Source organism: Protopterus annectens, chromosome 8.part1, assembly GCF_019279795.1.
Source record: "Protopterus annectens isolate FY-2018-M chromosome 8.part1, PAN1.0, whole genome shotgun sequence".
Classification (NCBI taxonomy): Eukaryota; Metazoa; Chordata; order Ceratodontiformes; family Protopteridae; genus Protopterus; species Protopterus annectens.
Window position 1 is genome coordinate 236,542,083 of NC_056742.1, and position 15,049 is coordinate 236,557,131.

General features: G+C 39.7%; 1 protein-coding gene across 2 annotated transcripts in view; it reads left to right on the plus strand.

The window, feature by feature from the left end:
* The window catches only part of LOC122810283 (CKLF-like MARVEL transmembrane domain-containing protein 3), a 440,804-nt gene that overhangs the window by 225,278 nt on the left and 200,477 nt on the right, over positions 1-15,049 (plus strand). The gene's annotated exons all lie outside the window — the stretch shown is intronic.

Sequence of the window (15,049 nt, forward strand, 5' to 3'; positions counted from 1 at the left end):
ACTTTTTTACCTCATACATTTTGGCCTATTTCTCATAAAATGTATAGTTTTGGGGCACATCTTTGAGGATTTAAGTCACTAAATAATGATAGACATTTGCGTGTCAGACTTCATATACTTCAGGCAATGCATACCAATTCAAAACTTGTTAATCTGGCCACTTCCCAAGTTTATAAGCCTAATATTTAAACTCTGTCCCCGATTTTCCTCTGTTTTTAGCTTTGTCCGGAATTCTTGTGCTAAGAGGTTGAGAGGTGTACCACAGAGTTTTCTTTTCAGGAGTCTTTTATGAAATGAGAAAAACATATTCTGAATGCCACTGCATGTAAAATTCAGTGTGGACATTGAAACTTGGTCATAATAAAGTGAATGTTTAGGAGGTAAAACGTCTCACTTTTTATGAAGACCTCAGTGCATAGAGCTGTGAAGTACTGTCTCTTCTCAGGGTCCTTAGTACCCACCGTCTCTGTTAAGCACACTATTTTTTAAGTAAGACATCAGTAATCTTCAGTTCTAGATTTTTTCATTTTTTTGACTTAGATCAATTCTGTCAACAAGAATTAAGTAAATTAAAATAAGCAGATGCATGGTAAAAGACATTGGTGATGAACAAAATATTATAAGATAGCACATAATGCATTGCTTTTGGATAGCTTTATTTAGTATTTGTATGCCACTTTATGTTTAGGTCGTTTATACTAAAACTGAAGTGCGCATTAGCAGACACATTTCCTGTGGAATTAACCACACAATGATAGATGCTTGTGAAAGTCAGTATATTTGGTGTAACTGTACATAGCAGTACATTTTCCCGCCCCAAACAATAGTTAATGACCTTTTTGAAAGCAAGGTCAACAGGAAGCTCTACAGTACTTACTGAGGCCGAAACTGTATGACTTTTGTTTCTTAGATTAGGAGGTATACCGCAGACTTTGATGCTTACCTTTCTTTGCCAAAGAAACGTCACCTCTAGTGTTTGCATAAATCTGCAGCTTCACTTGTATTAAATAGTCTTTAAAATATGCAGACTTGGTCAAGTATTATCTTCAAAGAAAGAAGGTGGTTGGTATATGTACAGTTGTTGTTGTTGTTTGTCTTTCGGCTTTTGCCGGTTAGGGGTCGCCACAGCAGAACTCCAGTCCGCTAATGACTGGCAGTAGATTTTCAAATAGTAAAAATACTAATTTAAGAAAATTAAGTGGTTGTTAGCCAATCCCATCATAATATCAAATTGACAAATTAGAGTAAAGAAAGAGTTATAATTCTGAATTTAATAAAAGTATGTATTGTTAGAGTGGTAGTAGTTTTCTAAACCATCACACTGACCTTGTTACAAAATATGTGGGTTACCATCCTAACTTACAATTTATAATCTTTGCATTTCAGATATGTGACTATTACACAAAACAGGCTCCTAGATACCAGTCATAAAATATTCCACCTGTTAGAGCCCATAACAAGAAGACAGACATATAATAAAACACTCCCTTTCATGAATGAGGATCCACCATAACCTGCAACAGACACTAGACTCCACTAAGCAGCATCTGTAAATGTACAAATAACTTCCCTCATTTGAGTATGATTGCACCTATCTCACCAAGACAGTTGTTTTACCAGTCATTTCAAGAGCCAGATTTCCTTCTTCCTTAACAAAAATCCTTAACCGTAATCATTGCCCCCAACTTGCTTCCTTTTTTAAAAATGAAACTTTCACCTGGTACCGTTGATAATCAAATGCCAATGAATTCATTCTTCTGTCCCCAAACATCTCATTAAAATGCTTCATGAAAACATTCTCCTACTGAGACCTAAACTGTATAACAGTCTGACCAAACAACAAGTCTTTAGCTCTATTCACCAATTCATATCTCAATTTAACAACCACCTTCATGCATTACTTGTAGAGAGCTGTCAAAGTAAATATAAGTGCGCTACCTATCATTTTAGTTATGAATGTCATCTTTCTAACTACGGGGAGTTTGTTTTATTTATTAACTATAGACACAGCTCATCTTAAACAGGTGAATTAAGCAGTTGCCTAGGGTGTCATTCAGCTAGGGGCAGTTTTCTGGTTCACCTATCTTTATTTCTCTCCTGCGTCTTCACAGAGAGAAAAAAAACACACTGCTACTGTTGCATCCCTTTAAGATGCTATATCTTTCAGAAATGTTCCTCACTTCCACCTGCAATCTACACAACAAATCTGTTTTGTTGTGTAGATCATAGGTGGGATTGAGCTGTAAGTCCAGAAATTTTGAAGATTGGACTGAAAAAAAGTAGTGGGAAAAGACAGTCTGGGTGGTAGCAGGTACGTTGACTTTGACTTTTTTCCCCTAGCAGGCCACTATGTATTATGGACAGTGGACTGAATAACATACCTCTCAACTGTCCCTGATTTTGTCTCTCTCTCTCTCTCTCTCTCTCTCTCTTCTTTGCCTTTTCTTTCAAAATATTATTTTATTTTCTGGTAAATCACTGAGGATTACAGTCTGTAAGTAGGGACAGACAGTGTTTCATACCTCTTAACTTTAAGGCTTTACTGGAAAGGCTCACTCAGACTCTGCTACAGTTTGCTGTGAGGGAAAGGTTAGTTTGCTTTTTATTTGTTATATTCTATATTACTTTATTGCCTTTTTCTGTTTTGTATACTGTGATTTGTTTTCTTTACACTGTGTTTTACTTGTATTCTGCTTTTAACTGCATATTAAAAACTTAAAAAGACACCACAGCTCTGTCTCTTGTGAGTCAGACAGAAATTAGAACAGGTCAATTAAGGAGTCGCACATAAGTTAGAAGAGGTCAGTTAAGGTTAATCATCTGTGAACTTGTGAACTGAGGGGGTGGAGCTAGGAACTAAACTTTCTATTTAAGGGGTAAAATAAAACATTTCAGAGCTTTGCTGGAAAGGCTGACTCAGACTCTGCTACAGTTTGCTGTGAGGGAAAGGTTAGTTTGCTTTTTATTTGTTGCATTCTGTATTACTTTATTGCCTTTTTCTAATTTGTATACTGTGATTTGTTTTCTTTACACTGTGTTTTACTTGTATTCAGTTTTTAACTGCATATTAAAACTTAAAAAGACACCACAGCTCTGTCTCTTGTGAGTCGGACAGAAATTAGAACAGGTCAATTAAGGAGTCGCACATAAGTTAGAAGAGGTCAGTTAAGGTTAATCATCTGTGAACTGGGGGGGTGGAGCTAGGAGCTAAACCTTGTATTTAAGGGGTAAAATAAAACATTTCAGAGCTTTACTGGAAAGGCTCACTCAGACTCTGCTACAGTTTGCAGTGAGGGAAAGGTTAGTTTGCTTTTTATTTGTTGTATTCTGTATTACTTTATTGCCTTTTTCTGTTTTGTATATTGTGATTTGTTTTCTTTACACTGTGTTTTACTTGCATTCTGCTTTTAACTGCATATTAAAACTCGAAAAAACATCATAGCTCTGTCTCTTGTGAGTCAGACAGAAATTTCCCACCCTCCCTCACAGTTACTATTGAGTTCTTAAACACCACTGTCTTTCTAGTTGCCTGCCCCTTATGGTAATTTGACAATATATCTCATTTACTCTTTGCTTTTACTGGTTGGTGTGAGTAAGCACAAAATTATCATTTTGTGAAATTACTCCCCTTTAACTATTTAAATTTATTGGCCATCCTACTGTATTCCATGGTACCATAATAAAAAAGTGACCACCCCCTTTCAATCCATCTTGCTGTTTTAAAAATAGTGACGCACCACTAAAACTTAACTTTTTAGACAGATAAAACTTAAGTTACCTACTTTCACATCTAACTCCTCTAGTGCACACTGCAATGTTTAGGATAAACCATTTTTTAAATCTTACCTTTAAGCATCTTTTGCAAGACCACCAGTTATTGGAGAGCACACATTCTGCCTCTCAGTAGTCATCTTGGGATTAGTGTTTCTGTTTTCTCCTGGTGAGAGAAGGAGTGTAGTTAAATTATTTCCTGGAGACTGCTGACCACTGGAAAGCTGAATAACTGCAATATAGGTGACAGCTTATAATCTGTACTTATATTCTGATCTTGGTGAGAGTAGGAGCAGAGTGCATTGATTCCTGACTCTTTCTGGTTGGAAAGTGAGTGTCTGTGCTTAATACACCTGATTAGTCTGGTTGCTATTCGAGGCATCTACCAAAAAAAGGCTACAAGCCTGCAGACCCTTGCATCATCTGGGACAAGACTGTGGATCACCAAACAGGTCATGGCCTGCTTCTCTTCTTGGGATTGGTGCTAACATTTCGCTTCTGGTGAGAGAAGAAGCAAATAAGTATTGTATCCCAACAGAGTGAAGCTGTGCTGAGACCAGCATTAATAGTAGCCAGGCAGTATGTCTGTATGGGAAGTCTATTCCATAGCATGGGCAGTCTCTGGGTTATGAACCTGTCCCTCCAGCATGTTCTGTTGATTGTGGTAATGAAGTTGAGGTCTCTGGAGCGTGTGGTGCGGAAGGATTGGGATTTCTTTAGCTGTAGCATTTCTAACAGAGCTGGGTCAGACATGGCTTTGTAAGTCAAGCAGAGATCGCCTCTAAGTAGGCGATTTGAGAAAGAGAATAGTTTGAGTTTTTTTTTAGTCTGTCCATATAGGACAAGTGTTTAAGGCCTAGGATCCTATTTGTGAGGCAGGTATATAGTGAGGTACATGCAAAATGGGGCATTGTACTCGATGAGTGGCCTAATGAGGGAAGAGTAGAGGGAGAGAATGACTTCTTTCTTCCTGGATGCAAAGCCCTTAGTAATGAGATGTGCCACATAGAAGGACTTTCTGACCACAGTGGCAATGTGGTGGTCAAAACAGAGGTTGCTGTCAACCTGTGTTCCCAGATCTCTTGTAATGCCTTCTGTGTTCAGTGGACTACCATTGATATGGTAATTCATGGAAACCAGGTTTTTCCCAAAGGGGATGATGACACATTTTTTGGCATTGAGCTTAAGGCCATGGTTCTGACACCAGTCATTGATCTCAGTGAGGCCTTTCTGTAGGATGTTAACATCACTTGGGGAGTTAATAATGTCTCCCAATTTGCAATCATCTGCAAACTTTGTCAGCCAGAGTCCCTTCGTGTTGGCCTGGACTTCAGAGAAGTAGATACCAAACAGGAGAGGATCCAGGACCAAACCCTGTGAGACTTCACTCATGACTGGTCGGCAGTCTGACTTGGAGTCAGCTACTTTCACATTATGGGTTATATCTATGAGCCAATTTGCAGCCCACGTAGTGATGTAGGGGTTGATGCTTAGCTTAGTGAGTTTTTCTATGATTCCTGAGTGGGGAATGGTATCAAAGGCCTTGGCCAGATCAAGGTAGGCTGTATGAACCACCTTGCCTTCATCCACAGCTCTGGTGACTGACTCAAAGAAGTCAACCAGAATGAGCAGGCATGGTCTACCCTTCACAAAACCAAACTATGTGGGATCCAGAGTTTAGATATTCCCTATATCCTTGTTTATTAGGTCCATGAAGATGTGTTCCATAGCTTTGCATATCAGACTCATCAGCTAATGGGGCAATAGTTCCCAGGGTCTGTATTCGCTCCTCCTTTGTAGAGAGGGATAACTGTAGCAGTGGGCCATTCGGTAGGGACAAAGCCTGAGGTGAGGCTGCGATTGAACAGAGAGCATAGGTGAGGTGACAGTTCACTCTGTAGTTCATGTAGAACACAGTCAGGGATATTGTCAGGTCCCATAGAAGTAGTATTCCTGGCCTTGGACAGTGCTGTTTTAACCTGTGCAGCAGTAATACTGGGTGCCTGGCAATGTACTGGTATTATGATTGGTCCTTGGGGGGGGGGGTAAAGTTGGCACTGAATCTGTCGGCCAGTAGATTGGCAGTATCTGTTGGCTTGGTATAGGAGGTACCACTGTGCAGTAGCTCAGAGCAAATCTGGGTATTGCCATGGAGATTCTTTACATAACTATAGAAGGCCTTGTGGTTGTCTTTACTTTCTGCTGCAATTCTATTTTCATAGCTAACTTTAGAGGATTTGATGAGGGATCTCAACTTTTACTTGAGGCTGATAAGGGAGTTTTTCCAGTCTTGGGACTTCACCTTATTCCACATCAGTTTCCTCCTTCTGTTGTACAGTTTGTTTATGGCAGGGGACCACCAGATTGGCTTCCTTTTTTTGGAGGAGAGTGTCTTGGTTCTATTGGGTTTGGCGAGATCCATGCATTGTGTACATGTTTGTACAGTGCATTGGTGTATGATTTGGTGGTATTGCAACTATTCTCCATTTGCATGGGTGCTGTGAAGTTAGCCACCTCTGTTTTTAGGAGCCCAAAGTTAGCTTTGGAGAAGTTTTTCATGGTGGTTACCTTTGCTGGGGGGGGGGGGGGTGAATTTCCAAGGTGATTAGTTTGTGGTTGGATATAACCAGGGAGGAGTTGACTGTTGGTGTAGAGCAACAGTTGCCCATGTTAGTAATGACCAGGTCAAAGATGGTGCTACCTCTAGTGGGGGGTAGAACGAGATGGTCCAGGTCATTGGAATTAATGAATTCCAAGAAACGTTGGGCAAGTGTATTGGTACATGAGTAGTTTTCCCAGTTAATGGAAGGGTAGTTGAAGTCGCCCAGTATGAGTATGTTAGGTTGGACCCTAATATTCTCCAGGGTGCTAAGAAAAGTGTATTGCGAGCCTTGGGACATGGTTGGGGACCTGTAGCAGGCTACGACCTGAATCGCTGTCTTACTCAATGTTAGCTGCACCTGAAGTGTCTCTGATGTGTTATGTTGGGCTACTAGTCTGTAGGTGTGTGCATCTTTTATGAATATGGAAACACCACTGTCTTTGGAGCTTCAGTCCAAGTTCTGGGGTCGAAAGGTGTGGAATGAGTTATAGCCTGGTAGTGCAGGGGTGCTTCCTGCTGCTTTGAACCAGGTCTCTGTTACATCACAAATGTCGATGTTCTCCATTTTAAGGACTTCTTTGATCTTAGAAACTAAGCAGGGTTGGGCATGGTTAGTACATGGGTAAGGTTCTGTTTGGGAATATTTATGATTTATATTTATATTTTTCTACATTTTTCATATGTATTTATTTATATAGAAGGAACATAATAAAAACTATTGCAGTCACCAAGTTGTGGAGCATAAACTTAAACTTTAGTAAAACAAATAAAACAAGAGTAAAAACGATAAGTGCTTTCAGGTTGTACATAACCCTTCTTCGGATCTGCCATTAAGTACATATTCACAGTATATATAGACTATAAGTGGCAAATCATTAACCTCCTTTTACACATACCTTTTGAAATAACCAATCATATACATCTGTGTAGCCTACGCTCGTTAAGAGCGGGCTTAAGTGGTAAATTATTATTCAGTCTGGGAAACGTTTCAGCTTGCAATTCAGCTGTCTATTTCATTTCAGTTTGTTCTGTTCTGGCTACAATATTACCCCTTCGAGCATTCTCTCATATCACTTGCAACACCATAAAATGAAACTGATGTCCAGGTTCTCCATATCTCTTAATCTAATGTCACTCATTTTTAGAGATATGCTCTTTGAGCTGTCTGTCAGTTTTTCCCAGATAAAAACAATCACATGAACCACAGCTGTCAATATAGATAACATGCTTAGTTTTGCAGTCAGCATAGGCTCGACAGCTGTGTCTTTTTCCATAAGTGGGATGTATAAATTCATTTCTATCCAGAAAATATCTGCAGGAAGAACATGTTCTACACGGAAAGGTACCTACCCTCTGTCATCTTGCATTGTCAGTTGTGTGTGTAGGATAGCATAAGTGTTTAAAATTCCTATTCCTTTTAAAATCAAACAAAAGTGTTTCGCCAACGATATCATAAGTTCATAGGTAGGTACTAAGCTATCGGCCCAAGGGCCTACATAAGCCTAGCCAACAAGGTTCCTTGACTTAAGACACCCAAGAAAGTTATTTTCCTGTGCCACTGTTGAGCAGAGACACAGAGGTGATCCCCGGGGTGTATTTCCTATTTCCCATCCACTCCTCAAGATTTTTCTTGAAGAGTGCTAATGAAGAACTTTGCTTGACATAGATGGGTAGCCTCTTCCAGAGTATGGGAAGACTCTGGGACAGGAATCTATCCCTCCAGCATGTCCTGTTTATAGTGGTGACAAGGTTTAGATCCCTAGAGCGTGTAGCTCGGAGGGATTGGGATTTCTTAGGTGTAGCATGTCCAACAGCTCCGGGTTTGACATAGCTTTACATGTTTGGCAGAGATGACCTCGGAGTAGGTGATATGCTACGGAGTAAAGCTGGAGTTTTTTGAGACCGTCCGTGTAGGGCATTTGTTTGAGGCCAGTAATCCTGTTTGTGAGGTACTTCTGTGGCATTTCCAGCTGCTGCAGATGTCTTGTGAGGTACATTCCAAAAGGGGACCAGTACTCTATAATGGGTCTAATGAGTGTCGAGTAGAGGGAAACAATGACCTCTTTTTTCCTGGATGAGTACCCTTTCATGATGAGGTGTGCCACGTAGAAGGAATTCCTGACTACTGTGGCGATGTGACTATCAAAGGAGAGACTACCCTGTCCACCTGGGTCCCAATGTTTCTTATCACACATTCGGTGTTAAGTAGATTGCTGCCTATGTGGTAGTTCATGGGTACAGAGTTTTTACCAAAGGGGATGACACTGCACTTTTTGGCATTGAGCTTGAGGCCATGCTCTGACACCAGGCATCTGTCTCAGCAAGGCCCTTCCCTACGATGTCCACATCATTTGGGGACTTGACTATGGCTCCTAGTTTGCAGTCATCTGCGAACTTCGTTAGCTAGAGGCCTTCTGTGTTAGCCTGTACTTCAGAGAAGTAGATACCAAACAGGAGAGGTCCCAGGACAGAACCCTGTGATACTCTACTTGTTACTGCTTTGAGGTCAGATTTGGAGTCTGCAACTTTTACAGTGTGGGTTCTGTCAGTGAGCCAGTTGGTAACCCATCTTGTGATGTAGGGATTTATACCTAGTTTAGTAAGTTTAGCTATAATTCCAGAATGGGGGATGGTATCAAAAGCCTTGGTGAGGTCAAGATAGGCTGTGTGAACCACCTTACCCTCATCTACGGCTTTGGTGACTGCCTCAAAGAAGTTGATCAGGTTCAGGAGTCATGATCTGCCTTTCACAAACCCGAACTGGGTGGGATCCAGAGTTTGGAGGTTACCAATGTCTTTGTTTATGAGTTCCATGATGATACGTTCCATGGCCTTGCAGACCAGGCTCGTCAGGCTAATAGGTCAATAGTTCCCGGGATCAGTGGTGGCTCTCCCTTTGTGGAATGGGATAACTGTTGCTGTGCGCCATTCAGTGGGCACAAAGCCTGATGCAAAGCTATTATTGAACATGGTGCTTAAGTGGGGAGCCAGTTCGTTTTGAAGTTCGTGTAAAACGCAGCCTGGAATGTTGTCCTGTCCCATGGATGCTGTGTTTTTTGCTTTGGAGAGTGCAGCTTTTACTTGCGTAGTTGTGGTTAGAGGGACTCTGCATTCTTCATATATATATATATATATATATATATATATATATATATATATATATATATATATATAGGCCCTTTAGGGGGTAAGGGGGGGTAAAGTTAGCACTGAACCTATCTACCAGGATGTTGGCAGTATCAGTTGGTTCTGTAATTTTCTTGCCGTTGTGCTGTAACTCAGAGCAGATCTGGGTGTTGCCATCGAGATTCTTGACATAGCTATAGAATGCTTTGTGGTTGTCCATAGAATTAGTGACAATTTTGTTTTCGTAGCTAGCTTTGGAGGATCTTATAAGGGATCTTAGCTTCTTACTGAGGCTGACCAGGGAGCTCCTCCACTCATGGGATTTTACTCTCTTTTGCAACCGTTTCTTCCTTCTGTTGTACAGTTTGTTTATGGCAGGGGACCACCAGATTGGCTTCTTTTTTTTGGAGGATAGTGTCTTGGTTCTGTTTGGGATAGCACGATCCATGCACTCGTGTAAGTGCTTATAGAGTGCATTTGTGTAGGATTCAGCAGTTGTAACTGTTTTGTCCATCTGCATGGGTGTCATGAAGTTCACCACTTCTGTCTTAAGAAGCATGAAGTTGGCTTTGGAGAAATTTTTTTACCATGGTTTCCTTAATGGGGGCGGGATGTGTATATCAAGGGGTGATTAGCTTATGGTCGGATCGGACCAACAAGGAGTTGATTTCAGGTGTGGAACATGGGTCACTCCTGTTGGTAATGACTAGGTCTAGGATATTGTTGCCCCTGGTGAGGGTGTGGATAAGTTGATCCAGGGCATTGGAGTTTATGAATTCCAGAAAGCGTTGAGCTAAGGAGTTGGTACACGAGTAGTTTTCCCAGTTAATGGTGGGGTAGTTGAAGTTGTCCATTATTAGGGTGTTTGGTTGAACTCTAATATTTTCCAGTACATCATGAAAAGAGGAGTGGGGGATCTGTAGCAAGCTACAATTTAGATTGCAGTTTTGCCCAGAGTTAGTTGCACTTGTATAACCTCGGATGCATTATGCTGAGCAACTAGCCTGGAGGTGTGGATATCCTTAATGAATATGGACACACCTCTGCCTTTGGTGTTTCGGTCCAGGTTACATGGCTGAAAAGTGTGGTATGAGTTATAGCCTGGTAGTTCAGGGGTGCGCTCTGGGGCCTTGAACCAGGTCTCCGTCATTGCACAGATATCGATGTTCTCCATTTTAAGGAGTGCCTCGAGTGAGTGCATTTTGAGATTTAAACTTCTAGCATTGAGTAGCATTACCCTTGGTTTTTGCTTGCCTGTTCCTGTTACAGTGGTGAATTTGTCATTTGAACCTTGCCTAAAAAGGCACTATAGGGGCAGCAAGAGCCTTAGCCAGTATCCGGAATCCCAGGGGCGACAGATGCAGGCCATCTGTGGCAAAGCATCGTGGTCTGTCGACCATGTCATCCCAAGTAGACAGATACTGGATCCCCTTAGAATGACACCAGAAGCTTAGCCAGTTGTTGAAGTCAATCATTTTGTCCTTGTATTGCGGTATAATTCTGGACAGTGGCAGAATGCTACTCAGGGCTAGGGTCATACCTGCCTAGGCTACAAGATCGGAGACATCTTCCATGTCTCTTTTCATGTAGTCCTGGGAGGTACGTCCCAGGTCAGGTCTTTTAAAGGAGGGTTTAGATCAACCATCAAAATCTTCCAATTATCCTTTTTGATGTTGCATATGTGGTAAATATTGCTGGCATAAGTCAAAAATAAGTCTGTTCCTCTGGCTGAAAGAGTTGATATGATTAGGAACAGGATTCGAAGGGAAGTTCGAAACCTTTAGATCAGATAACCATATTCTTGTTTAGAAAAGAATGGTTTCACCTTCGTGTTTCTTATCTCATTGATCACATTAATTTCTTTGTCTCTCATTGTGTGTATCCTCTGTCTTTAATTTCATTTCCCCAAATTTGTCAGATCTGTAAGATATTCTCTATGTTCTGTATGCAGTCTGGATGTCTTGTGTATTTGATTCTTTATGACATTAGGAAAAAATGCTAGGGATTCTGCTGCATCTGAACAAAAAAGTTGTTCTTCCTGCACTGTTTTCTATAAAGTTTTGTACTTAAATTTTTCTTCTCATTAATAGAGACTAATGTCTAAAAAATTCAGTTGTAGAATGAGAAAAGTGCAACGTGAATTTCAAAAAATTGGCAGTTGTTTCCAAATACTGGACAAAAGTTTTCAACCATTCAGGTGTATCTTCCCATAATAAATATATGTCATCCACGAATTGCTTGTAAAACTTAAGAGCTGATAGGTAGTGGTTGCATTCATTGTACACAAATGATGCCTCCCAGTCAGCCAACATTAGGTTGGCATAACTGTTGGCACAGGGCATGCCCATTGCAACACCCCATCTTTACCAATAAATGTTATTTACAAATGTGAACACATTGTTCTCTAAGACAAGTTCTAGAAGATAACGTGCGAGTTCAACCTTGTTGTCATCAAAGTCACTGTTACCTTTTAAAATGTGTTTAACTGCTGTTATTGCACAGCTGTTGGGGATGAGCGGAAAATAAACTGTGGACATAAAGTGTGACCATTAAGCAGTGTACACCACTTTTGAACGTCTGACAAAGTATTCAGAAAATGTCTGGTATCTGTAATAACTGTTGGTGCTTGATGTAAAACATACTTGAGCTGTTGTTCTGTATATATATATATATATATATATATATATATATATATATATATATATATATATTGACATTGGCTCAGTAGCCCATCTATTCCCAGATACGATAAGACGCATTGAAGGGTCCTCTTGATATTTATGTACCTTGGGAAGCCCACTAATACTTGGAATGATTGGATATTCCACAGTTAAGTAATTAAATAGATCCTGTGAAATTTTATTGGCTCGAAGGTGGGCTTGTAATTTAGCCTTGATGTTATAGGTCATCGTGCTAAGTTGTAACCTGATGATGTATATATATGAGTGTGTATGAATATTTATGTAAATTTGCATAATATATTGTTTTTATATAAATAGCAGAGTCTGATTGTATATGTGCCTTTACATGTACTTGTATTTAAGCATGCACTTTACTCTGGGAAGGGTTGATATGCATTTATGATACCAGTGGGTGAAACCGGTTTGCTGTTTGTTTTGGGATTTATGCTATGCTGTTTATTTTAAGGTTTAAAGTTAATAAATAGCCTTAAATATAATTTTGAGTGCTGATTAGTTTTTGTAGTTTGTTATAATTTGTGACCATGCACCTTCTTTTTATGGGTTCATGCACTTTTTTGAGTTATATAGGTCCCTGTCAGTTAGACAAAACCTCACAAGAGTGAACATCTCTGAAGCAGTAACATCAAAAACCCAGACGGTCAAAAGCCCCCACAAAATCTGCATTATTGCCAGAGGATGCCCCCATTGCACGCTTATACCCCCTGCTAATTATATACACAATTCTTTGATTACACTACAGTGGGGAAAGGAGCAAAATCCCATTCCCACTGTACTGCAGTCTCACACAATCAAAGTCTTTGCTTTTCAACCTTCTAGGTTTTCGATGTTCACAATTTGGTCTTTTGATGTTTGTTCTTTTGTGAGGTTTCAGACTTCTGATAGGGACTCGTATACACACACAAACATTTAAAAAATACACACACACACACACACACACACACACACACACACACACACACACACACACACACACACACACACGTAATGCATATAAAATTATATGTGTGTGTGTGTATTTATATTTATTTATATATATATATATATATATATATATATATATATATATATATATATATATATATATATATATATATATATATATGTGTGTGTGTGTGTGTGTATATACAAAAAACAAATGGTGAAAAGGTCACACAGACAAAAAACTCAGTAACAACTGCAAGAAACATCCAGCCAAAGCTTAAAAAGTATAAAAGTCATGGACATTTAGAAACCATGTAGCTGAAACACTTGATGTCCTTAAGGAATCATTCGCATATATCCCATGGGCCTCCATTATAGGAGATTTAAGGTAACACACAGTGAAAACTGTTGCTTGACTGGGTTTTTCCTTGCTGTTTTTGTATATATACACTTGTATACCTGCATATATTAATATATATGCACACACAAGTAGATGTGTGTATGTATATAATGTAAAAAAATCATTAAATACATTTAGTTGATGCTAAAATCATCAGTCTGCTCCACTGAGGATTCATACCACTGAGAAAAAACAAGTATTTCTGCAGGTTGGCATACGCCTGCTACTTCATACATACTAACTCTGAGACTGCACCACAAGAGTTTTAAGGAAAAATTGCCTTAAACCCACTGTTCAGCAATCTTGTACTAAACACCCTTAGCCATGCTCACCTGCTGGCACAGAGACATAAATACACACATGCATTCACACAACATCATTACCACATGCACACTAAACACCATACTCCACATGCATACCACTCAACAGTCTCAAATTGTAAACACACACACACCTACCACTCACATAAACCTCTGACACCATTCCGCTTAAACTCCACCTCCAACTTGACAAAACATCATCTCAACTAAATACACTGTCCTGAACATCTCTCTCTCTCTTTATATATATATATATATATATATATATATATATATATATACATATATATATATATATATATATATATATATATATATATATATATATATATATATATACATATATATATATATATATATATATATGTCTCTGTCTGTATCCGTCCTCTGTCCCTGTTCCCATTTTTGCACATGGGGTCAGGGTGTCACTTGAGCAGTGACAATCGTCTAGAGCCAAGGGTGTCCAGTCCTAGCCAGTCCACCTGCTGAATGCCTTTGGAATGTAGGAGGAGACCCACGCAAACACAGGGAGAACATGGAGACTCCGCACAAAAGGCACCTAAGCCAAGAATCGAACCAGAGAACCTCTTGCTATGAGACGACAATGCTAACCGCTGCACAGGTGCGTCACCCTCATATATGTAGATTATATATGTGTGTGTGTACAAATATACCTATACACATACACGCAATCATATACAAGTATGGTTTGCAAAATATAAATCACAACAAAGTAAATATGTATTCCAGAGGTAACCTGCAATTTTATGTGCATTGATTAAGGACTTAAGGTTTTTAAAACTGCAGTGGTGGTGCTGTGGTAGCATTGTCGGCTCATAGCAAGACATTGTCCCGTTCGATTCTCAGCTAGAGCATCTTCTGTTTGGAGGCATACGTGAATGAGGTGTGCCTTCGTTGAAGGTTGTGCGTCAGGGCTGGTAACCTGGTATGTAAAAATCCACTACCAATCATTAGTGGACTGGAGTTCCGTTGTGGCGACCTCTAACCGGGAAAAAGCTGAAAGACACAAACAAACACAAGGTTGCACTGCTTTGATGTGTTTTGTAATCATTTTCACTGTTGCTTTATTTATCATACAGCTATTAAGTTGCACTGTTTGCACTGCTTCATTTTCTCTTTATATGTCATAAAGCATCCCCTCCCTTTTAGATAGACCAGGAGCATCAATTTCCATACCATCATATAA